We start from the raw sequence: 26,030 nt of genomic DNA, 5'->3' as shown, positions 1-26,030 counted from the left end.
TAGAAGGAAAGCGTTGTGCATTGCCATCTGTACGATGTACACTGCCAGCTTCTTGTACCACACCTTGGCCTTTCTCATGGCACTGTACGGCTGGAGGACTTGATCAGAGAGATCAACTCCCCGCATGTACTTGTTGTACCCCACTACACAGTCTGGTTTGACGACCTGTGAAGAGGAACCACATACAGTGCTGAGGGTGGTGCCATCACCATGTATGGTGGTCAAGAGAAGGACATCTCTCTTGTCCTTGTACTTGACCATCAACAGGTGATCGCTACATTGGACTCTGCTCAGAATTGAACAGCCAATCACAGCAATCATGGTTGAGGGGGGGCGGCGACACCCCCCAGGGTGACGGCGCCATCTACCCTAAGGAAAGATGGCGCCGGAAATTTAATGAGATCACCGCGACTTCGGTCGCGGTGCTGCATTAGACCTAGGGTGTGCTAACATGTATCTGGTCCAATAGGCCCAGGGCGCAGATACGTATTAATATGCCCCACGTCAGAAAGGGGTTAAAGGAATTCATCTAAGCATGCAATGAGTATTTTGAACCCAGAGATAATTTCCAGAATTTTATAACATTGGGTCATGAAAAATTATTTTATTTTTCACTAAAATGTTGCTTTAACTACAAATTTATTACTTCGACAAGAGGTAATAGGAGAAAATGAATCCCACAGTTTGTTGCTAATTTTCTCCCAAGTGCGCAATACCACATATGTGTTAGGGAACAACAGTTTGGGCACACAGCAGCGATCAGAAGGGAAGGAGCGCTATTTTGCAGTGCACAATTTACTGGAATAGTACCAAGGAATAGCATTAAACTCCCACAAGTGGTCCTGTTTTAGAAACTATATTCCTCAAGCAATTGATCTAGGGGCATGATGAGATAGTAGTTGTAACATACCTGGCGGCGTCCTTGCATAGTGGTCCATCTCCCACTGTGCAAGAGCGTGCACTTGATCTCCAGTCCAGTCTGCTAGCCTGGCTTCCCTCCATGCTGTCTGTTTACCTCTGTTTCTGCTGCTTAAGGGCGGCGCCCGATCACTTCCTGTTTCTTGTACCTGCTGCAGGCACACCCCTTGTGCGTCCTCAGCCTATTGCTGTCTGTCATCTGGTATTTAACCCAGCTCCTCCCAAGAAACCCTACCTGAGCATTGTGTTTCATTCAGTGTGCTCTCTCACTCTGAATGTGCCAGGTCCCTTTCTGTGTTTGCTTGCCTGCCCTTCCTGGAGGCTGTATTTCCAGGCCTGTCTGAACACGCTCCTTGCCTGTTCGTTCCACCTTCTAGGGGCCGCATACCTAGACCCGCTCCTGCATCTTGTCTGTCCTGTCTGAACACGCTCCTAGCCTGTTCCTCCCGCCTTCTAGGGGCTGCATACCTAGACCCGCTCCTGTATCTTGCTACTGTGTCTGTTCTTGTCTGTATTCTCTTCTAGCCTTTTTCCTGTGTTTCTCTATGTCCGTACCTTTCCTTTTTCTGCAGAGTCTGAACTCGTACCTAACTCCTGCTCGTTGTCACTGTACTTCCGTTTGTGAGTTAGTGGTCCACTCGCTACTTCACTGTAAGTACCCTGTGGTTATCTGGTTCTGCCTTTCCCTTCCTGCCTGTTCCGTGTGTATAGAGCCCTGTCCCCCCTGCTCTGCCTTGCTCACCGCTCCGGCGGTTCTAGCCTGCTCTGCCTTGCTCACCGCTCCGGCGGTTCTAGCCTGCTCTGCCTTGCTCACCGCTCCAGCAGTTCTAGCCTGCTCTGCCTTGCTCACCGCTCCAGCGGTTCTAGCCTGCTCTGCCTTTGCTCACCGCTCCGGCGGTTCTGCTCTGCTCTGACCCTTTGCTCACTGCTCCGGCAGTCTCGCTCCGCTCTGACCCTTTGCTCACTGCTCCGGCAGTCTCGCTCTGCTCTGACCCTTTGCTCACTGCTCCGGCAGTCTCGCTCTGCTCTGACCCTTTGCTCACTGCTCCGGCAGTCTCGCTCTGCTCTGACCCTTTGCTCACTGCTCCGGCAGTCTCACTCCGCTCTGACCCTTTGCTCACTGCTCCAGCAGTCTCGCTCTGCTCTGACCCTTTGCTCACTGCTCCGGCAGTCTCGCTCTGCTCTGACCCTTTGCTCACTGCTCCGGCAGTCTCGCTCTGCTCTGACCCTTTGCTCACTGCTCCGGCAGTCTCGCTCTGCTCTGACTACTCTTGCTCACCGCTCCAGGCGGCCTCGCCCTGCTCTACTCTTGCTCACCGCTCCAGGCGGCCTTGTCCTGCTCTACTCTTGCTCACCGCTCCAGGCGGCCTCGTCCTGCTCTACTCTCGCTCACCGCTCCAGGCGGCCTCGTCCTGCTCTACTCACGCTCTCGCTCACCACTCTGGGCGGCCTTACTCTGCTGTGTTTGTCCGCCACATCTGTGGTTCTGTTCCTGAGTCCCAGTGTGTACTGGGTCCTATCCCGCCTGTGTTCCTACCTGCTAGTGCCTCCCTGTCTGCACTCTAGCCGTGCTTGCCTGTACCCCCCTGCCTGCATACCCGCCTGCCTGCATACCAGTCGTGCCTGCCTATACCCACCAGTCTGTGTGCCAGCCTAACCTGTCTGTTCCTGTATTCCCCTGTGTGGGTCAACAGCCGTGTCCGGGGTCTGTCCTGGAGTAGCACCTGGTCCCTCTGCTCTGTTCCTCCTTGGTGCACTGGCGTCGTATGCCGTCGTGCGACGCCGGTCGGATCGGGTGAATACCTAGTTACGCCCCTCCAGGCATTCTCTCTCCGGCACGGTCCAGTGGAATCACACGCACACGCCGCTCAGCCCGGGCGTGTGCATTACAGTAGTCTTATGTGCTGTTTTACTGGTATTTGAATTTATCACATGGTTGTATATATACAGTATATGTGCTGTGCGGGTAAGGGGTGTAATAGCAGTGTAAGTCAGAAATACATTTAATTCATGGATATGTGGTACACTTTGAAGCACTATTTCATGCATAGATGAAGTGCTGCACTGACAAGTATTCATCTTTATCATCCCTCTTTTGTAGCAAGCTGTAATTTATTGGGACCTTCCTTTCCTTGGAACTTCCAGGAAATTGTTGCCCTTGTACAAAACAGGCACTTTCAGTTTCAGAGATAGTGGGGCCCCTTCCTAATTTGCAGATATTAGTATCTTGATAATTACCTCTTGAAACTGCAGAAATTTGCCAGTCTGAACCGGTGTAACAGCCCACAGTATACCCCGAGTTAAGACTAAACCCAGGGTTAAAGCGGCCTAAGCTTGATTATACTCTGGGGTATAAATTGGCCTAGGCCATTTCATACCCTCTTATGCCAGATTATACCCCCCTTGATATCAGCAGCGTTGCGTGATATACACAAGAATTACTTAATTTTTCAACATGTTATTGGGGGTTCAGGTTTGTCAGGTAAGTTATGTGAGAAAATAACTGACTTAAATCTTAAAGTTCTAAACACATAGACTTTTATTACTTGAAACAGAAAAACTTCAATCAGTAAAAATATTAAACTTCCACAAAACTATAATGAGGAAAAGAATCCTACCACACTTCTCAGTAGTTGCACATTAAAAGCAGTAGTTACACATTGAAAGATCTAAACAAACTGGAAATGTGAGCAGCAACTAACAGAATGTTTTTAACAAGGAAAAATGCAAAGTGTGGCACCCTGCTACCACAGGTACCACAGGACCCAAAACGGTGCATGGACGAACTTCTCCACCAGAGGCCCTCACTACATAACAGACACCTCCACCCTTCCACCTGATACCACAAGAGGGAGCCCTGTTAGGGATATATATACAGGAGGGTGGAGTTAGGTAGGGAGAGTGTGCTGACACTTTAGATCAGTGAAGAAGCAGCACGTCTGCTGCTGTGTTGAGGGCCCCGAGTGTGGCCGAGGCAAGGAGAGAGGAGACAGGAGTTAAGGGGGCAGAGGAGCATCTGAAGCTCACCCCAGGACACAAGCCGGTCACCGGGTCCGCACCTACAGGGTCCTCTTCTACACCCAGTAGGGACTACCGGCATACCAGGAGGATTCCAGATCCCTGGTCAACCTGAAGCTACCATCTTACATAACTAGGAACCACGAAGGCCCCAGCATCCAGAGATAGTGGTAGCCAAAGAAAAGTTCTACTACAAGCAGACAGGTGAGAGAGTGAAACAGCATAGAAGCTAGGCCTAGTTCCAGGCTGGCCAGAAGCTTTAGAGAAGGGAAGAAACAGACCAGGAGGCCTACTACCCGCTCACTGGGGAGAGTCCAGAAGTGCACCCTCCTAATAGGTACCCTGGACCATACCTGCTGTTACACCAGTAAAGGTACTGAAGTGAATCCCCTGTGTGCGTGTCCGTCATTCTCCCTGACCCGACCGGGCCACCTCTCACCTGCATCCCTTCCATCAACACTGCCCCGGGGGCCCGCTCTGCCTGTGGGGAGCAGAAACATCCCAGCTGCCATCCCATCACCCCCGGAGGTCTGCAGCAGCGCCGGTACTCATTACCGGGAACCACAGGTGGCGTCACGTGACAAAACTGTTAACAAAACCCCTTTTAAAGAGTGTCCCCAGGGTACGGGCCCGGGAGCCGACTGCCGTGACATCCCATAGAACGTCAAGGCCCGGGTACCGAGTTTCCCCCCATATCCCCCCTGGGCAAGTCACAAAGTCCTGCATCTGGGCAAGAAAAATAAAAAAAACATATACAGAATGGGAGAAAGAGGGCTAAGCAACACCACATGTGAAAAAGACTTGGGTATATTAATGTTATGCACACGCCCGGGCTAAGCGGCGTGTGCGTGTGATTGGTAGTGATTCCACTGGACCGTGCCGGAGAGTGAATGCCTGGAGGGGCGTGACTAGGTATTCACCCGATCCGACCAGGGTCGCACGACGGCATACGACGCCAGTGCACCAAGGAGGAACCGAGCAGAGGGACCAGGTGCTACTCCAGGACAGACCCCGGACACGGCTGTTGACCCACACAGGGGAATACAGGAACAGGCTGGTAGGCTGGCACACAGACTGGTGGGTATAGGCAGGCACGACTGGTATGCAGGCAGGCGGGTATGCAGGCAGGGGGGTAAAGGCAAGCACAGCTAGAGTGCAGACAGGGAGGCACTAGCAGGTAGGAACACAGGCGGGATAGGACCCAGTACACACCGGGACACAGGAACAATACAGGCAAAGGGGTACAGGCAAGCACGGCTAGAGTGCAGACAAGGCTGAGCAGGGAGGACAGGGCTCTGTTCACACGGAACAGACAGGAAGGGAAAGACAGAGCCAGACACCCACAGGGTACTTGCAGTGAAGTAGCGAGTGGACCACAAACTCACAAACGGGAGTACAGAGACAACTGGCAGGAGTTAGGTACGAGTTCAGACTCTGCAGAAAAAGGAAGGGAACGGACATAGAGGCAAAAACAGGTAAAGGATAGGAGAGAGTTCAGACTGGAACTGAGTGTACGGAGGAGACCGACACTGCAGCGGGATACAGGAGCGGGTCTGGGAATACTGCCCCCAGAGAGGCGGGACGAACAGGCAAGGAGCGTGTTCAGACAGGACAGACAAGATACAGGAGCGGGTCTAGGTAATCGGCCCCTAGAAGGCAGGAGGAACAGGCTAGGAGCGTGTTCAGACAGGACAGACAAGAGAACACAGAAAGGACTCAGTTCAGACACGGGAACTAATACCGAAAAGCAGGAGACATACAGGACTCAGTTCAGACACGGGAGCTGAAACCGCAAAGCAGGAGAAATACAGGACTCAGTTCAGACACGGGAGCTGATACCGCAAAGCAGAAGACATACAGGACACAGTTCAGACACGGGAGCTGATACCGCAAAGCAGGAGACATACAGGACTCAGTTCAGACACGGGAACTGATACAAAAAGCAGGAGACAAGAGACGGGACCTGGCACCTTCAGAGTGCAAGCACACACTGAAGGAAAACACTATGCTCAGGCAGGGATAGAAGGGAGCTGCTGAGCTATATACCAAGTGACAGACAGCAATAGGCTGAGGACGCACAAGGGGTGTGACCCACAGCAGGTACAAAAGGCAGGAAGTGATCGGGCGCCGCCCTTAAGCAGCAGAAACAGACACAAACAGACAGCATGGAGGGAAGCCAGAGAGACATTCTGGACAGGAGATCAAGTGCGCCCTCTTGCACAGTGGGAGATGGACCACCATGCAAGGACGCCGCCAGGTATGTTACAGTACCTCCCCCCTTACGCCCCCTCTTCTTCAGGCCTGCCAGAATCTTCCGCAGGGAATTCGAGGACCAGTCGTTCACTGGGTTGGAGGGGGACAGAGACTTGAGGGTAATCTCTGCTTCGAGGTACATCTTGTCAAGCTCACAGGAAAAAATAGACTGGTTATCAGGTACATAATGAGGAAAAGTCACTGTCTCTTTGTTATCTGGTGGTATCCCGGAGGATTCAGGAAACAACTGGAGGTCCTCCGCCGGGTCAGAAGAGTGCAGAGGCTCAGAGAAAACAACTGCTTCAGAGTACACTAGGTCAGACTCACTGGAGGAAGCAGGCGAGGTATCGGGTACCGAGTATAGGAAAGTCTCTGTCCATTCACCACCAGGTGGCACCCCGAAGGGTTCTGAACACAACTGGAGGTCCTCCGCCTGGTCGGAGGGGTGTAGAGACTCAGGAGTAACCTCTGCTTCGGAGTACACTAGGTTGGACTCACTGGACGAAGCGAGCGAGGTATCAGGTACAGAGTATAGGAAAGTCTCTGTCCATTCACCACCAGGTGGCACCCCGAAGGATTCTGAACACAACTGGAGGTCCTCCGCCTGGTCGGAGGGGTGTAGAGACTCAGGAGTAACCTCTGCTTCGGAGTACACTAGGTTGGACTCACTGGACGAAGCGAGCGAGGTATCAGGTACAGAGTATAGGAGAGTCTCTGTCCTTTCGCTACCAGGTAGCACCCCGAAGGGTTCAGGAGACAACTGGAGATCCTCCGCCTGGTCGGAGGGGTGTAGAGACTCGGAGGTAACTACCACTTTGGGGTACCCATTGTCAGGCTCACAGGACGAAGCGGACAAAGTATTGTGTACCGGGTGTAGAGAAGTCTCTCTCCATTTGTCATCGAGTGGTATCCCGGAGGGTTCAGGAGGCAACAGGGGATCCTCCGCCAGGTAGTAGAGGTGCACAGACTCTGAGGTAACCACAGCTTTGGAGCATCCTTGGACATGCACACCGGTTAAAGAGAGAGAAGCATCTGATGCCGGGTGCAGGAAGTTCTCCTGTGTGGAGTCTGGATGGGCAGAAGTCTCTTCAGCCAGGAGAACTGGTGCACTACCCACGCACATTACCCATTGGGGTTTCTCCGGGATACAGGGAGATGAAGCTTCAGTAGGGACTTCAAGGTTGGGGTCAGGAGGTCTCAGGGAGGACAGACCCTGGCGTGACGGCTTGCCTCTAAGTCTAGCACGTCTGGACTGCCTCTTGAGGTTGAGAGAAGTATTCCGGAAAGCGTAGTCACCCTGTGAGGATTCTGGGTGGGCAGTAGTCTCATTGGGCTGGAGGACTATTGCGCTACCCACACACATTACCCGTCGGGGCTGCTCCGGGATATTGGGAAGTGAAGCTTCAGCAGGGGCTTCAGAGTTAGGGTCCTCGAAGACCATACGAAAGGCCACCAGGAAGGCCTGCAGGTCAAGGATGACAGGATCCCATGCTTCCCATAGGGGGGTGACCCATTTCAAGGCATCACCCGCTAGGTAGTCAATCATAAAGGCCACTTTAGCCCAATCGGAAGGAAAATAGAGAGGGTAGGCCTTAAAGTGTAGCATGCATTGCTCCACAAATGCACGACACTGTCTTGGATCCCCATAGTAACGTGGCGGATCCGCAGGAACGAGAGCTGATAGATCCATCTGGACGGGTGCGTAATTCGCCTGGAACTCAGCTAAAGGGGGAAAAAAATTTATTTATTTATTTTAATGCATGTATTCGCTGGAAAAACTTCTCAAAGAGCGAAGGCCGTGGGGCTCAACGGGAACCATGGCCTGAGCATGCTGTTATGCACACGCCCGGGCTAAGCGGCGTGTGCGTGTGATTGGTAGTGAATGCCTGGAGGGGCGTGACTAGGTATTCACCCGATCCGACCAGGGTCGCACGACGGCATACGACGCCAGTGCACCAAGGAGGAACCGAGCAGAGGGACCAGGTGCTACTCCAGGACAGACCCCGGACACGGCTGTTGACCCACACAGGGGAATACAGGAACAGGCTGGTAGGCTGGCACACAGACTGGTGGGTATAGGCAGGCACGACTGGTATGCAGGCAGGCGGGTATGCAGGCAGGGGGGTAAAGGCAAGCACAGCTAGAGTGCAGACAGGGAGGCACTAGCAGGTAGGAACACAGGCGGGATAGGACCCAGTACACACCGGGACACAGGAACAATACAGGCAAAGGGGTACAGGCAAGCACGGCTAGAGTGCAGACAAGGCTGAGCAGGGAGGACAGGGCTCTGTTCACACGGAACAGACAGGAAGGGAAAGACAGAGCCAGACACCCACAGGGTACTTGCAGTGAAGTAGCGAGTGGACCACAAACTCACAAACGGGAGTACAGAGACAACTGGCAGGAGTTAGGTACGAGTTCAGACTCTGCAGAAAAAGGAAGGGAACGGACATAGAGGCAAAAACAGGTAAAGGATAGGAGAGAGTTCAGACTGGAACTGAGTGTACGGAGGAGACCGACACTGCAGCGGGATACAGGAGCGGGTCTGGGAATACTGCCCCCAGAGAGGCGGGACGAACAGGCAAGGAGCGTGTTCAGACAGGACAGACAAGATACAGGAGCGGGTCTAGGTAATCGGCCCCTAGAAGGCAGGAGGAACAGGCTAGGAGCGTGTTCAGACAGGACAGACAAGAGAACACAGAAAGGACTCAGTTCAGACACGGGAACTAATACCGAAAAGCAGGAGACATACAGGACTCAGTTCAGACACGGGAGCTGAAACCGCAAAGCAGGAGAAATACAGGACTCAGTTCAGACACGGGAGCTGATACCGCAAAGCAGAAGACATACAGGACACAGTTCAGACACGGGAGCTGATACCGCAAAGCAGGAGACATACAGGACTCAGTTCAGACACGGGAACTGATACAAAAAGCAGGAGACAAGAGACGGGACCTGGCACCTTCAGAGTGCAAGCACACACTGAAGGAAAACACTATGCTCAGGCAGGGATAGAAGGGAGCTGCTGAGCTATATACCAAGTGACAGACAGCAATAGGCTGAGGACGCACAAGGGGTGTGACCCACAGCAGGTACAAAAGGCAGGAAGTGATCGGGCGCCGCCCTTAAGCAGCAGAAACAGACACAAACAGACAGCATGGAGGGAAGCCAGAGAGACATTCTGGACAGGAGATCAAGTGCGCCCTCTTGCACAGTGGGAGATGGACCACCATGCAAGGACGCCGCCAGGTATGTTACAGTACCTCCCCCCTTACGCCCCCTCTTCTTCAGGCCTGCCAGAATCTTCCGCAGGGAATTCGAGGACCAGTCGTTCACTGGGTTGGAGGGGGACAGAGACTTGAGGGTAATCTCTGCTTCGAGGTACATCTTGTCAAGCTCACAGGAAAAAATAGACTGGTTATCAGGTACATAATGAGGAAAAGTCACTGTCTCTTTGTTATCTGGTGGTATCCCGGAGGATTCAGGAAACAACTGGAGGTCCTCCGCCGGGTCAGAAGAGTGCAGAGGCTCAGAGAAAACAACTGCTTCAGAGTACACTAGGTCAGACTCACTGGAGGAAGCAGGCGAGGTATCGGGTACCGAGTATAGGAAAGTCTCTGTCCATTCACCACCAGGTGGCACCCCGAAGGGTTCTGAACACAACTGGAGGTCCTCCGCCTGGTCGGAGGGGTGTAGAGACTCAGGAGTAACCTCTGCTTCGGAGTACACTAGGTTGGACTCACTGGACGAAGCGAGCGAGGTATCAGGTACAGAGTATAGGAAAGTCTCTGTCCATTCACCACCAGGTGGCACCCCGAAGGATTCTGAACACAACTGGAGGTCCTCCGCCTGGTCGGAGGGGTGTAGAGACTCAGGAGTAACCTCTGCTTCGGAGTACACTAGGTTGGACTCACTGGACGAAGCGAGCGAGGTATCAGGTACAGAGTATAGGAGAGTCTCTGTCCTTTCGCTACCAGGTAGCACCCCGAAGGGTTCAGGAGACAACTGGAGATCCTCCGCCTGGTCGGAGGGGTGTAGAGACTCGGAGGTAACTACCACTTTGGGGTACCCATTGTCAGGCTCACAGGACGAAGCGGACAAAGTATTGTGTACCGGGTGTAGAGAAGTCTCTCTCCATTTGTCATCGAGTGGTATCCCGGAGGGTTCAGGAGGCAACAGGGGATCCTCCGCCAGGTAGTAGAGGTGCACAGACTCTGAGGTAACCACAGCTTTGGAGCATCCTTGGACATGCACACCGGTTAAAGAGAGAGAAGCATCTGATGCCGGGTGCAGGAAGTTCTCCTGTGTGGAGTCTGGATGGGCAGAAGTCTCTTCAGCCAGGAGAACTGGTGCACTACCCACGCACATTACCCATTGGGGTTTCTCCGGGATACAGGGAGATGAAGCTTCAGTAGGGACTTCAAGGTTGGGGTCAGGAGGTCTCAGGGAGGACAGACCCTGGCGTGACGGCTTGCCTCTAAGTCTAGCACGTCTGGACTGCCTCTTGAGGTTGAGAGAAGTATTCCGGAAAGCGTAGTCACCCTGTGAGGATTCTGGGTGGGCAGTAGTCTCATTGGGCTGGAGGACTATTGCGCTACCCACACACATTACCCGTCGGGGCTGCTCCGGGATATTGGGAAGTGAAGCTTCAGCAGGGGCTTCAGAGTTAGGGTCCTCGAAGACCATACGAAAGGCCACCAGGAAGGCCTGCAGGTCAAGGATGACAGGATCCCATGCTTCCCATAGGGGGGTGACCCATTTCAAGGCATCACCCGCTAGGTAGTCAATCATAAAGGCCACTTTAGCCCAATCGGAAGGAAAATAGAGAGGGTAGGCCTTAAAGTGTAGCATGCATTGCTCCACAAATGCACGACACTGTCTTGGATCCCCATAGTAACGTGGCGGATCCGCAGGAACGAGAGCTGATAGATCCATCTGGACGGGTGCGTAATTCGCCTGGAACTCAGCTAAAGGGGGAAAAAAATTTATTTATTTATTTTAATGCATGTATTCGCTGGAAAAACTTCTCAAAGAGCGAAGGCCGTGGGGCTCAACGGGAACCATGGCCTGAGCATGCTGTTATGCACACGCCCGGGCTAAACGGCGTGTGCGTGTGATTGGTAGTGAATGCCTGGAGGGGCGTGACTAGGTATTCACCCGATCCGACCAGGGTCGCACGACGGCATACGACGCCAGTGCACCAAGGAGGAACCGAGCAGAGGGACCAGGTGCTACTCCAGGACAGACCCCGGACACGGCTGTTGACCCACACAGGGGAATACAGGAACAGGCTGGTAGGCTGGCACACAGACTGGTGGGTATAGGCAGGCACGACTGGTATGCAGGCAGGCGGGTATGCAGGCAGGGGGGTAAAGGCAAGCACAGCTAGAGTGCAGACAGGGAGGCACTAGCAGGTAGGAACACAGGCGGGATAGGACCCAGTACACACCGGGACACAGGAACAATACAGGCAAAGGGGTACAGGCAAGCACGGCTAGAGTGCAGACAAGGCTGAGCAGGGAGGACAGGGCTCTGTTCACACGGAACAGACAGGAAGGGAAAGACAGAGCCAGACACCCACAGGGTACTTGCAGTGAAGTAGCGAGTGGACCACAAACTCACAAACGGGAGTACAGAGACAACTGGCAGGAGTTAGGTACGAGTTCAGACTCTGCAGAAAAAGGAAGGGAACGGACATAGAGGCAAAAACAGGTAAAGGATAGGAGAGAGTTCAGACTGGAACTGAGTGTACGGAGGAGACCGACACTGCAGCGGGATACAGGAGCGGGTCTGGGAATACTGCCCCCAGAGAGGCGGGACGAACAGGCAAGGAGCGTGTTCAGACAGGACAGACAAGATACAGGAGCGGGTCTAGGTAATCGGCCCCTAGAAGGCAGGAGGAACAGGCTAGGAGCGTGTTCAGACAGGACAGACAAGAGAACACAGAAAGGACTCAGTTCAGACACGGGAACTAATACCGAAAAGCAGGAGACATACAGGACTCAGTTCAGACACGGGAGCTGAAACCGCAAAGCAGGAGAAATACAGGACTCAGTTCAGACACGGGAGCTGATACCGCAAAGCAGAAGACATACAGGACACAGTTCAGACACGGGAGCTGATACCGCAAAGCAGGAGACATACAGGACTCAGTTCAGACACGGGAACTGATACAAAAAGCAGGAGACAAGAGACGGGACCTGGCACCTTCAGAGTGCAAGCACACACTGAAGGAAAACACTATGCTCAGGCAGGGATAGAAGGGAGCTGCTGAGCTATATACCAAGTGACAGACAGCAATAGGCTGAGGACGCACAAGGGGTGTGACCCACAGCAGGTACAAAAGGCAGGAAGTGATCGGGCGCCGCCCTTAAGCAGCAGAAACAGACACAAACAGACAGCATGGAGGGAAGCCAGAGAGACATTCTGGACAGGAGATCAAGTGCGCCCTCTTGCACAGTGGGAGATGGACCACCATGCAAGGACGCCGCCAGGTATGTTACAATTAATATATCACAGACTGAACATGAGTCAACAGTGTGATGCAGCAGCAAAATAGGCAAAAACAATTCTGGGTTGCATTAATAGAAGCATACAGTCTAGATCACGTGAAGTAATTATCCCCCTCTACTTCTCTTTGGTCAGACCTCATCTGGAATACTGTGTCCAGTTCTGGGCACCACATCTTAAAAAAGACATGAAGAAACTGGAGCAAGTTCAGAGAAGAGCAACCAAAATAGTGACCGGACTGCAAAGTATGTCCTATGAGGAACTGTTAGAAGATTTGGGAATCTTTAGCTTGCAAAAGAGAATGAGAGAAGACTTAATAGCTATCTATCAGTTTTATTCTCATTTTCCCCACGAAAGACTAGAAGCAATGGGACGAAACTGAATTGGAGAAGATACAGATTAGATATTAGAAAAAACTTTTTGACAGTGAGGGTGATCAATGAGTGGAACAGGCGGCCACGCGAGGTGGTGAGTTCTTCAATGGAAGTCTTCACACAGAGGCTGGACAGACATCTGTCTGAGATGGTTTAGTGAATCCTGCATTGAGCAGGGGGTTGGGCACGATGACCCTGGAGGTCCCCTCCAACTCTAACTTTCTATGAAAATTCTACTAGAAGTGCAAAATCCTACAGAATGACATTGTTAGTACATTTTTCATCTGTGTGTTTGAGTATGATAGATAGAGATCTGCACATTTTTCAATCAATCAGAGACAGGGTGAGAAAACCAGTGAAGTGATAAAATCAAGCTACAATTTGCATTCTAAGGTAAAAGCTCTTATCTTAGTGGACAACAGTGTTATCTCAGATGTGATGATTGTTGTCCGTTACCTGTCACATTTTATTGTAAAATCAATCTTCAGCATGTGATTAACAACACCAATGCCTTCCCACTATGTGTAAGTCAGCTTTAACTTATTAAAAAATGGCTTCTAAAATCTATCTAATTTACAAGGGCTCATAAAATAGAGGGGAATATTGCAGCCTGGAGGAGTATAGTTTGGCCTAGGCTATTTTATACCCCGAGTATAGTTTGGCCTAGGACAGTTTATCTCCTGGCGTATACTCTGGCCTGGGCCAAACTATACCAGGGTTTAATCTGGGCAGGGATTACATTTGGCCTGTTACAGCAGTGTTAAATATATATGTCCTGTATATATATTTAATCCCGAACTTCTTTCCAGATATGATCCACCAAGTAAGTCTTTGCTATAAATCTTATAAAAAATATATAGTGATTTATTGGATGGTCTTCATAAAATAATTATTGCAGCAAAATTCAGCTGCTTGTCCGTGAGTGTCAGAGACCAAGTGCAGCAGGGACAGGACCATGTGTGAGCCCCTGTCAGCTCTTTCTTGGAGACCTTGTGTGGGTCATGTGTATATATTCTGGATCCAGCACCTGTTGTCTAGCTTTAGCATTCTGAGCTTACAGTATGAGGTTACCATTCACCCGAGCTAAGGGTACAAAAATATTACATGTAATATCAGCAGATGTACAGTGGTGGCCAAAAGTATTGGCACCCCTGCAATTCTGTCAGATAATACTCAGTTCCTTCCTGAAAATGATTGCAATCACAAATTCTTTGGTATTATTCTCTTCATTTAATTTGTCTTCAATGAAAAAACACAAAAAGAATTGTCCTAAAGCCAAATTGGATATAAATCCACACCAAACCTAAAAAAGGAGGTGGACAAAAGTATTGGCACTGTTTGAAAAATCATGTGATGTTAATTACACTAATTAGAGAAGCAGCACCTGTAACTTACCTGTGGCACCTAACAGGTGTTGGCAATAACTAAATCACACTTGCAGCCAGTTAACATGGATTAAAGTTGACTCAACCTCTGTCCTGTGTCCTTGTGTGTACCACATTGAGCATGGAGAAAAGAAAGAAGACCAAAGAACTGTCTGAGGACTTGAGAAACCAAATTGTGAGGAAGCATGAGCAATCTCAAGGCTACAAGTCCATCTCCAAAGACCTGAATGTTCCTGTGTCTTCCGTGAGCAGTGTCATCAAGAAGTTTAAAGCCCATGGCACTGTGGCTAACCTCCCTAGATGTGGACGGAAAAGAAAAATTGACGAGAGATTTCAACGCAAGATTGTGCGGATGGTGGATAAAGAACCTCGACTAACATCCAAACAAGTTCAAGCTGCCTTGCAGTCCGAAGGTACAACAGTGTCAACCTGTACTATCCGTCGGCATCTGAATGAAAAGGGACTGTATGGTAGGATACCCAGGAAGACCCCACTTCTTACCCCGAGACATAAAAAAGCCAGGCTGGAGTTTGCCAAAACTTACCTGAGAAAGCCTAAAACGTTTTGGAAGAATGTTCTCTGGTCAGATGAGATAAAAGTAGAGCTTTTTGGGAAAAAGCATCAACATAGAGTGTACAGGAAAAAAAAAGAGGCATTCAAAGAAAAGAACACGGTCCCTACAGTCAAACATGGTGGAGGTTCCCTGATGTTTTGGGGTTGCTTTGCTGCCTCTGGCACTGGACTGCTTGACAGTGTGCATGACATTATGAAGTCTGAAGACTACCAACAAATTTTGCAGCATAATGTAGGGCCCAGTTTGAGGAAGCTGGGTCTCCCTCAGAGGTCATGGGTCTTACAGCAGGACAATGACCCAAAACACACTTCCAAAAGCACTATAAAATGGTTTGAGAGAAAGCACTTGAGACTTCTAAGGTGGCCAGCAATGAGTCCAGACCTGAATCCCATAGAACACCTGTGGAGAGATCTCAAAATGGCAGTTTGGAGAAGGCACCCTTCAAATATCAGGGACCTGGAGCAGTTTGCCAAAGAAGAATGGTCTGCAATTCCAGCAGAGCATTGTAAGAAACTCATTGATGGTTACCGGAAGCGGTTGTTCGCAGTTACTTTGGCTAAAGGTTGTGCAACCAAGTATTAGGCTGAGGGTGCTAATACTTTTGTCTGGCCCATTTTTGGAGTTTTGTGTGAAATGATCAATGATTTGATTTTTGCTTCATTCTCTTTTGTGTTTTTTCCTTGCAAGCAAATTAAATGAAGATAATAATACCAAAGAATTTGTGATTGCAATCATTTTCAGGAAGAAACTGAGTATTATCTGACAGAATTGCAGGGGTGCCAATACTTTTGGCCACCACTGTATATGTGTGCCCAGTAGAGGGTTGAAAGTAATAATGAATAACCATGATTAATATATAACACCTGGACATCATAATTCCACTTTAAGGGCTTGTCCACTACTTGGACAACCCCTTCTCATTCCTCATGTTTGGTCCCGTTAAAATAAACACGCCTATACTCACCTCCGTTGCCAGCGCCGTTCCGGCGGTATCAGCACTTGCGTTCACAGGGCTCAGTCAGCACTAGCTTCACTGTCCACAGTGCCAAACATGAGGAATGAGAAGTTGTTGTCCAGGTAGTGGACAACCACTTTAAGCTTTATACATTGCATGATGTGCATTGCAAGTTTATTTTTTCTTTTTACCACACTGTTTTTTTTGCATGATATTGTATGGATCCATCCAAGATCAATGCCTTACATGTTACTATTGTACCCCAGAATGCAATCCAGTTGGTGCGCCAGCGTAGATGTATGTCACCTAAGGATGGGATTGCTGCAATTTCTGTTTATTGTGGTCAAGATAAGGACATCCTTCTTGGCTTTATACTTGACCACCAGCATGTTGCTGTTACATGGGGCTCTGCTCCTTCCCTTTGAGTAGTCATCAGTTCGCAACCTAGAGAGGTCTCTCTAGCAAGTGGCCATAAACGTGAACAACCTAGTTGGAGGCCCACATGACAGGGATTAGCAGGTAAGGAATAAGGAAATAATATCTGATGATACTGCAAGAGGTTAAAAAAATTGGAGGCGGGGAGGGGTGGAGAATTGGGGTATATAAATGGGAAAAGTGTGGGAAAGTGGCCATTTTGGGGACTTCTGCCGTTAAGAGAGTATCCCCTTCTAAACGCCCTCCTTACCTGGTGTCACAATTCCACCCCTCAGTGTGTCTGGGATGCAGTTACTGATGGTTCAGCCGTCCAATCTGGTGCAGGGGCTTGCTGAAGCTGTCAGTACTTTGATTGACAGCCCAGTCATCCAGTCTGTTGCAGGGGCGTGCTGAGCTGTCGTGGTTTGATTGACTGCTCAGCAGTCCAATCCTAGACTGGGAGGTGCTGGGCTGTCTTCAGGTGTTCCTTGTCCCAGGTGATTGCCTGGCTACTTAGCTGGACTGTCAGTCCCAGATCTCTGCCAGACGTACATTCAGCACTGTCTTTCTGTGCCTTGTGCTTTGCTTGTGGATCTGTTTGCTGCCTGACCTTGGACCTCGTTCTGACCATACGTTTTGCCTAGCCCCTTTACTCTGATCAGTTATCCTCCTGGTATTCTGACCTTGGACCGTTACCTGACTATGCCTTTGCCTCTTCCCTCTGTTTATGGTTTGTCCGTGAAAAATAACTCATCGTCACAGACTCAAAACTTCACCATTGGATTCTTGAGCTGGGCACAAAATCCAGAGACTCATAATTTTCAATGGTTGTGAGTATGTGGTCTACAAGGGATCACTATTTGTGGGCGTTGCCTCATCTGCAGTCCGGAAGGGTCTACTTGCAAATTCACTTTCAGTAGAGGAGGAGGAAAAATAAAGGAAATGTTGCATCCACTCCTTCACTATCAATGTCAGAAGCAATGAAAGCATATGCTGATTACAGTCTTTTTCACCAGTACGGTGTGTGTATTGTCTGCACTGTTTTTCACCTGTATTGAGTATGTTTTGTGTTTACTTTATTTCATTTATTAGAATAGAATAAAAGAATGGCAGAAAAAAAGAAGAGGTAAAAATACAGAATACAGAAATAAAAATATAAAGAAGGTTGAAGAAAATAAAAAAGAATATAAAAATATGAAAATCAATGCAAAAGCACCCATGAACATGAGGTTATTTATCAAGACTGCAATTTGTTCAAGATGTCCTCAGACTAGCGGGTTTACAATTAGCTTTCTGTACACAACGTTTTATTTAGCATTATGCAAATATATTAGCTTATAATAAATAAATTTTTTTACATGCATGGTCCCTACAGTGAGATCTGGTCATGGCAGTGTCCTTATGTGGGGCTGCATGAGTGTTGCTGGTGTCGGGGAGCTACATTTTAGAGATGGTTTCACTGTAGTAGAGCAGTACATCTGTGAATTCATGATGCATGGAGGGTTTTTTTGGTCCACAATTGTTCTGCAAATACGGAAAAAGACATATCAAAACATTCACTTCAATAAATATATAAAAAATAGAAAGCACATGGGTGCCATCCATTTTGCATCCTTGTGCTGCCTGTTTTTCACTGCCAGATATAGAAAACTGATCAAAATTGATGTGTGAATGAAGCCTGCAGAAGGAAAGGTGATGATGATCTCTCATTTGTCTTGTGATCCTTTGTTTTTAGGGCATATTTTGCCTTCAGAATTTCTTTAAATAATGGCTCCATGTTTGTTGTGCTGTCTCCACTGGTTCTTCCGTGTTAAATTTGGTGAGGGTTTTGGGTGGTTTGCTTGTTCTAGTCACCTTTTCAAAACTGGCGCAAGAAGAATATGTACCATGTTTAATATACTGTACAGCATGCGCAAGTTTGATAGATAGATTTATCTAAAAAAAAAGGCTAACAAAGGGATAAGACAAGTTAAAAAATGCCAGCAAATAGTCCCTGCATGATAATTTTTGTGCAAATGGTGTCACAATTCTAGAATATTTAGCAGTACATCTTCCCCATTATTTGCCTATTATGTTGCATGAAAATGCTAATTTTTGGCGGGTTTTCTTGGGTTTTGTCTGTGAAAAAGCCGCAGTGTGAATATGCGCTAACACTTTGCACATACAGTGAAGGAAATAATTATTTAATACCTTGCTGTTTTTGTAAGTTTGCCCACTGACAAAGACATGAACAGTCTATAATTTTAAGGGTAGGTTAATTTTAACACTGAGAGATAGATTATCCAAAAAAATCAAGAAAATCACATTGTATAAATTAGATTTTTTTTTTTTGCATTTTGCAGTGAGGAATAAGTATTTGATTCCTCTGGCAAATAACACTTAATACTTGGTGGCAAAATCCTTGTTGGCAAGCACAGCAGTCAGACGTTGTTAGTAGTTGATGATGAGGGTTGCACACATGTCAGGAGGAATTTTGGTCCACTGCTCTTTGCAGATCATCTCTACATCATTAAGATTTTGAGGCTGTCGCTTGGCAACTCGGAGCTTCAACTCCCTCCATAAGTTTTCTATGGGATTAAGGTCTGGAGACTGGCTAGGCCACTCCATGATCTTAATGTACTTCTTTTTGAGCCACTCCTTTGTTGCCGTGGCTGTATGTTTTGGGTCACTGTCTTGCTGGAAGACCCAGCCACGATCCATTTTTAATGTCCTGGCGGAGGGAAAGAGGTTGTCACTCAGGATTTTAAGGTACATGGCTCCATCCATTCTCCCATTGATGCGGTGAAGTAGTCCTGTGCCCTTAGCAGAGAATCACCCCCAAAACATAATGTTTCCACCTCCATGCTTGACAGTGGGGACGGTGTTCTTTGGGTCATAGGCAGCATTTCTCTTTCTCCAAACACGGTGAGTTGAGTTAATGCCAAAGAGCTCAATTTTTGTCTCATCTGACCACAGCACCTTCTCCCAATAACTCACAGAATCATCCAGGTGTTCATTGGCAAACTTCAGACGGGCCTGCCCATGTGCCTTCTTGAGTAGGGGGACCTTGCGGGCACTGCAGGATTTTAAGCCTTTACGGCGTAATGTGTTACCAATGGTTTTCTTTGGCGACTGTGGTCCCAGCTGCCTTGAGATCATTAACAAGTTCCCCCCGTGTAGTTTTAGGCTGATCTCTCACCTTCCTCATGATCAAGGATACCCCATGAGGTGAGATTTTGCATGGTGCCCCAGATCAATGTCGATTGACAGTCATTTTGCATTTCTACCATTTTCTTACTATTGCACCAACAGTTGTCTCCTTCTCACCCAGCGTCTTACTTATGGTTTTGTAGCCCATTCCAGCTTTGTGCAGGTCTATGATCTTGTCCCTGACATCCTTAGAAAGCTCTTTGGTCTTGCCCATGTTGTAGAGATTAGAGTCTGACTGATTAATTGGGTCTGTGGACAGAAGTCATTTATACAGATGACTATGTAAGACAGCTGTCTTTAATGCAGGTAATGAGTTGATTAGGAGCGTCTAACTGGTCTGTAGGAGACAGAATTCATAATGGTTTGTAGGGGATCAAATACTTATTTCTCACTGCAAAATGCAAAAATTTTTATCTGATTTATACAATGTGATTTTCTTGATTATTTTTTGGATATTCTATCTCTCAATGTTAAAATTATAGACTGTTCATGTCTTTGTCAGTAGGCAAACTTACAAAAACAGCAAGGGATCAAATAATTATTTCCTTCACTGTATACCAGCTTATAGTCCAGCTCGGTTTTTTGGTTTTGCTGTACTTTCTTGTACTTTGTACAAACAGGCTTCCCTTTCTGAGATAAGCATTTCATCTGTATAGCTTTTCTTGGACGAGTGTCTCAGTCGGGCCCTGTTGTGCTCTGCACTTATTCACATTGACATGATTTGACACATGATAAGGTTTTAATACTAGAGACAAGTTAGGACCGTCCTGATGGATGCATCTTGTCATGGTGGGATGGATTTTATGCTTTTTTCCTTATCAAAATAGCGTTAACTAAGTACCCTATGTTATGTACACATACTATTATTAATTACTTATTGTAGAGTATATGTTAATTTTTTTTTTCTTAGGTTTTGTCAAGTTTAATATACTGTACAGCATGCACAAGTTTGATATATTTATCTAGAAAAAAACCCACTAACAAAATGATAAGAAGTTAAAAAAATGCCAGCAAATAATCCCTGCATGATAACTTTTGTGCAAATTATGCCACAATTCTAGTATATTCAGCAGTAGTGATGGGCGAGCACTAAAATGCTCGGGTGCTCGATGCTCAGGTCGAGCAAATTGGAATACTCGGGTGCTCGACCCGAGCAAGGAGCCCAATGTAAGTCTATGGGAAACTCGAGCATTTTTCAGACGGCTCCCCCCGGCGGTCTGCAAAGGGCCTAAAAATTGCCCAAATCGATGGGAACAGTGCTCAAATTACATGGGGACAGCATGGGGAACACCCCTGGAAGCATTTCTGACTCCCAGGTCACTGCTGTCAACAATGTTGTCAGAGTATTACGCCACTTTTACGGACTCATAATAAACCATACAAAAACGAATCCAAAATGGATTTTCCGGGGAAATATGTTAAGGAACATCCTTTCCAGGGTAACGACTTGTATATAAGGCAAAATAAATAACCAAAACCAAAAATACTCATCCACACGTTGGGCTATGTTCACACGTAGCGTTTTTGATGCGTTTTTGCACTTTTGCATTGCTTTCAACCCAGACAAATGCATTCACTGGGAAATGTCATTTTAACATTTATCTGGCCATGTGGTGTGTGACACAGCATCAGACACATGCATACAGTGCTGAAAAGACATGGGAACAGCATGGGGAAAACCTCTGGAAGCATCTCTGACTCCCAGGTCACTGCCTAAAAGTGTGCCCATAATAATTGATCCTTGGCGCATGCAAAGATGCCTCCCGCCATGCACCTGTCATTGCAGACTTGCAACAATCACCGTCCACGTCCTTGTCCCAGTGCAGCATTCAATTGTCCCTACTCCATTCCTTGGAATGCAAACGCAAGTATGCAGCCAGCCACCCACCCACCCACAGGGTGTAATACTATACTTCCAAATTTTTGACAGCTGCTTGCACTTGCAATGTGGCCTTTTAGGCTCGTGGTGGTGGAAGCTGTCCACAATCTTATGGCGGTGGCAACTGGGTATCCATACTCGGTCCCCAGCCACCACTATTTGTCCAAGTGTCGTCTCCGCCTTAGACAAGCACGGGTCCCACAACATTACCCGTGCCCTCCCCAGTGAACTTACTGGGAAGGACCACCTAACCACAAACACGTGGTCAAGTGAATGTGGCCAGGGACGGTACGGAGCCAGTCCACAGCTTTTTTTGCTGAGTTGTATTTCACCACAGCCATATTGTTTAGCTTGGTTAAAGGACTTGGAAAACCATATCTACCCAGCTTTCATTTCTCCCAGGAAGTCCTCTAAAGCTGCTTTCACTTGAAATGTGGCCTTTTAGGCTCGTGGAGGCGGAAGCTTTTCATAACCTCATGCCGGTGGCGGCTGAGTGTCCATACTCGGTCCCCAGCCGCCACTGTTTCTCCCGGTATCGTCTCCGGGAGACTGCTATACAGTTATAGGTAATGCAGTGAGTCCAACGGCTGACCAAATTTAGGAAAAACCCCACTAACAATTTAAAGACACATAGAGCGGGGCAACAGTAACGAGTATGACATGTTTCCATTAGAAAGGAGAGGGTCTGCTATACAGTTATAGGGTATGCAGTGAGTCCAACGGCTGACCAAATTTAGGAACAATCCCATTAAGAATTTAAAGACACATAGAGCAGGGCCACAGTAACAACAAATTCCCATTAGAAAGGAGAGGGCATCCCATAGTGTTGGACTATGCAGTGAATGCAAGGGCTGCCAAAAATTGGGAGGCACTCCAATGCCCAATGGAAGACACATACAGGGCCTCATGAAACAATGTTCCCATTATTAGGAAGTGGGTCTCCCATAGTGTTGGCTTATGCAGTGAATGCAAGGGCTGCCAAAAATTGGGAGGCACTCCAATGCCCTTTGGAAGAGACTTAGAGGGCCTCATAAAAAAATGTTCCCATTAGACTGACAAACATTTATCCTTGGGGGGCATACATAAACATACTGTATAAAATTTTTTTTTTACGGACATCATAAACACCCTTTAAAAAAATTATGTGGGTGTTGCATCACGGACCACGGTCACCCTGGTGATATGGTGGTGGAGGATGAGGATGAGGAGAAGGAGGAGGACAAGAGCAAATAGCCAAAATCAGGAAGCGTATACCCATGTGTGGGTGTGAAGAGGTGCATGGGAATACATCTCCCAAAAAACTGGATTTCAGTTTGTTACGCTGCTATAATTCGGTGGTGTTGAGAAGTCTGTCCCAATCCAGCCCTTGTTCATTTTTATAAGAGTCAGCCTGTCAGCATTTTCAGTTGACAGGCGGATGCGCTTATCAGTTATAATTCCACCAGCAGCACTAAAAACCCGCTCTAATAAAACGCTAGCGGCAGGGCTGGCCAGGACCTCCAAGACGTAGAGAGTCAGTTCATTCTTTGTATCCAGCTTGGATACCCAATAATTATAAGTCACAGAGGAATCACGGAGGATGGTACGGTCGGCAAGGTACTCCCTCAGCATCTTCCCAAACTTTGCACTCCTTGTGAGAGTACCCCGCACCTCAGGGACTGTGCGATGGGAGGGGCTGAGAAAATTCTCCCAGAACTTTGACAGTGTTCCTCTGCCTCTGCTGGATTGAAGTTGTTTTTCTCTCGCCTGTACTCCTTTGTTGTCCAACAAACTGTGACCTCTGCCGCCAGCATTTTCAGATTGGAATTTTTTTAATAGTTCCGCAACAAGGGCCTTCTGGTACTGCCCCATTTTTGTAGACCTGTCTGCCTCAGGAATAAGAGATATAAAGTTCTCCTTGTAGTGTGGGTCTAGAAGTGTCACCAGTAATGACTGTCACCCAAAATTTTGAGAACGCGAGGGTCATGGGAAAGGCAGCCTAACATAAACTCAGCCATGCGTGCCAGACTGCTAACAGGCAAGACTTCCGTGTCCTCACCAAGAGGATGACTGACCATGCTCTCCTCCTCCTCTCTGCCCTCTGGCCATCCACTCTGAACAGACGGTATGACAGTTATGCAGGTAGTACCGTCTATAGCGCATGAAACTAGCTTCCTCATTGTCACCCAATCCACGTTGGGATGAGATGAGGCTCGGCTGTGTGTAATCACCCTGTATGGTTTCTTGCTCCATCTCATCGTGCTCCGCCTGCAATGCATCCTCTTTGATTGTGAGCAGAGAGCGTTTCAGAAGACAGAAAAGCGGGATGGTGACGCTAATTATGGCGTCATCGCCGCTCACCATCTTGGTGGAGTCCTCAAAGTTTTGGAGGATGGTACATATGCCTGACATCCATGTCCACACCTGAGGTCTTATGTGTGGAGTCTGAACTGAATACCAACAGCCTTGTTGATGCTGGTACTCAACAACTGCCCTCTTCTGCTCACAAATCCTTCCCAACATCTGCAGTGTAGAGTTCCAATGCGTAGGGACATCACACACCAGTCTGTGAGCCGGAAGCTGCAAACGCTGCTGAAACACGGCAAGGGCGGCGGAAGCTGTAGGTGACTTTCTAAAATGGGTACACAGGCAGCGTACTTTAACAAGTAGATCCAGCAGCTCTGGGTAGGATTTTAGAAACCGCTGAACCATGAGGTTAAGCACATGGGCCAGGCATGGTACGTGTGAGCTTGCCTCGCCTCAGAGCTGCCCCCAGGTTCCGACCATTGTCACACACGACCATGCCTGGCTGTAGGTTCAACGGTGTGAGCCACAGATCTGTCTGCTCTTTCAGAGCTGTCCACAACTCTTCAGCATTGTGCGGTTTTTCACCTAAGAATATTAGCTTCAGCACAGCCTGTTGCCGCTTGGCCGAGGCAGTGCTGCAGTGCTTCCAGCTTGTGACTGATGTGTTCATTTCGGAGATGGAGGCTGAAGAGGAGGAGGAGGCTGAGGAGGATGAGGTGCAGGAGCTGTAGACTGTGGGGGCAACCCTGATTGACCTAGAGCCCGCAATCCTTGGCGTCGGGAGGACGTGTTCTGTCTCAAGGTCCGACTGGGTCCCGGCTTCCACTATGTTAACCCAGTGTGCCGTCAGCGAGATGTACCGTCCCTGCCCACAAGCACTTGTCCACGTGTCCGTGGTTAGGTGGACTTTCCCGGTAACTGCATTGTTGAGGGCACGGCTAAGTTTTGGGTCACGTGCTTGTGTAATGCGGGGACGGCACACCGGGAGAAATAGTGGCGGCTGGCGACCGAGTACCGAGGAACAGCCGCCTCCATCAGGTTGCGGAATGCTTCTGTCTCCACAAGCCTAAAAGGCAACATTTTGAGCGCAAGCAGTCGCGAAATGTGGGAATTTAGTAGTGTGGCCTGTGGGGCGTTGCCTGCGTATTTGCGCTTGTGTTTCAAAGACTGGGGTATGGACAACTGAACGCTGCGTTGGGACAAGGACTTGGACGTGCTTCCTGATGCTGCTACTTGAGAGTGTGCAATGACAGGTGCAAGGCAGGAGGCATCTTTGCATGCACCATGGACAGGGGATTGGCTTGCATGCACAACAGCAGAAGAAGCAGTGGTGCCACCCGCAGACACTGTTCCTGGTCCCTGGGGTTCAGCCCACAAAGTCGGGTGCTTTGCTGCCATGTGCCTGATCATGCTGGTGGTGGTCAGGCTGGTCGTTTTGCCACCCCTGCTGATGCTGGCCTGGCAGGTGGTGCAAATGGCCTTTTTGGGGTTATCGGCAGAATCTTTAAAAAACAACCAGACTCGGGAAGACTTAACAGTTGTACTGGCAACTTCCTTCGTGTTGGTGTTACGGGGAACAGTTGTCTGCCTTCTTTCTGCGGCCACCACACTGCTTCTTCCTCCCTGTTGGGGTGCTGTGCCCCACCCACCTTGTGTGCTGCTGTCCTCGCTCTGCATGTCCTCCTGCCAGGTTGAGTCAGTTAGTATATCATCCACCACCTCGTCTTCCATTTCCACACTCTGGTCCTCCTCCTGACTTTCTTGCAATTGTGTCTCATCATCGTCCACCTCTTGTGACACTTTCCCACCATCGCCTTTGTGTGACCATGGCTGTTCAAATATTTGGGCATCGCTACATGCAATCTCCTCTTGCCCCGCTGCAAGTAGACCGGGCAAGAGGCCCGAATCTATAAATGGAAAAGTGAACAGCTCTTCGGAGTGTCCAAGTGTGGGATCAGTTGTCTCTGGGCACTCGGCATGGTGGGAGGAAGGAGGTTCAGGGTGAGGAATATGCGGTCCTGACTCACAGCTACTGAGACTTGACCAAGTGGAAGACAAGGTGATGGTGGTGGTGGCTAAGTGACTGGAAGCATTATCTGCTATCCAACCAATAACCTTTTCACACGGATCTGTGTTCAATAGTGGTGTTTTGCGGTCCCCTATTAATTGGGACAGGAAGGTCGAGCTAGAAGATGTGGGTGTTTGTTGTGGCACAATTTCAGCTTGCCCACGGCCTCGGCCTCTGCATGCATCATCATCACCATCACGTCCAGTT

The sequence above is a fragment of the Phyllobates terribilis genome, unplaced genomic scaffold (genome assembly GCF_046119375.1).
Source record: "Phyllobates terribilis strain yellow unplaced genomic scaffold, ASM4611937v1 Scaffold_11__3_contigs__length_659146591, whole genome shotgun sequence".
In the NCBI taxonomy this organism is placed as follows: Eukaryota; Metazoa; Chordata; class Amphibia; order Anura; family Dendrobatidae; genus Phyllobates; species Phyllobates terribilis.
Note: the sequence above shows the minus strand (reverse complement) of the source record.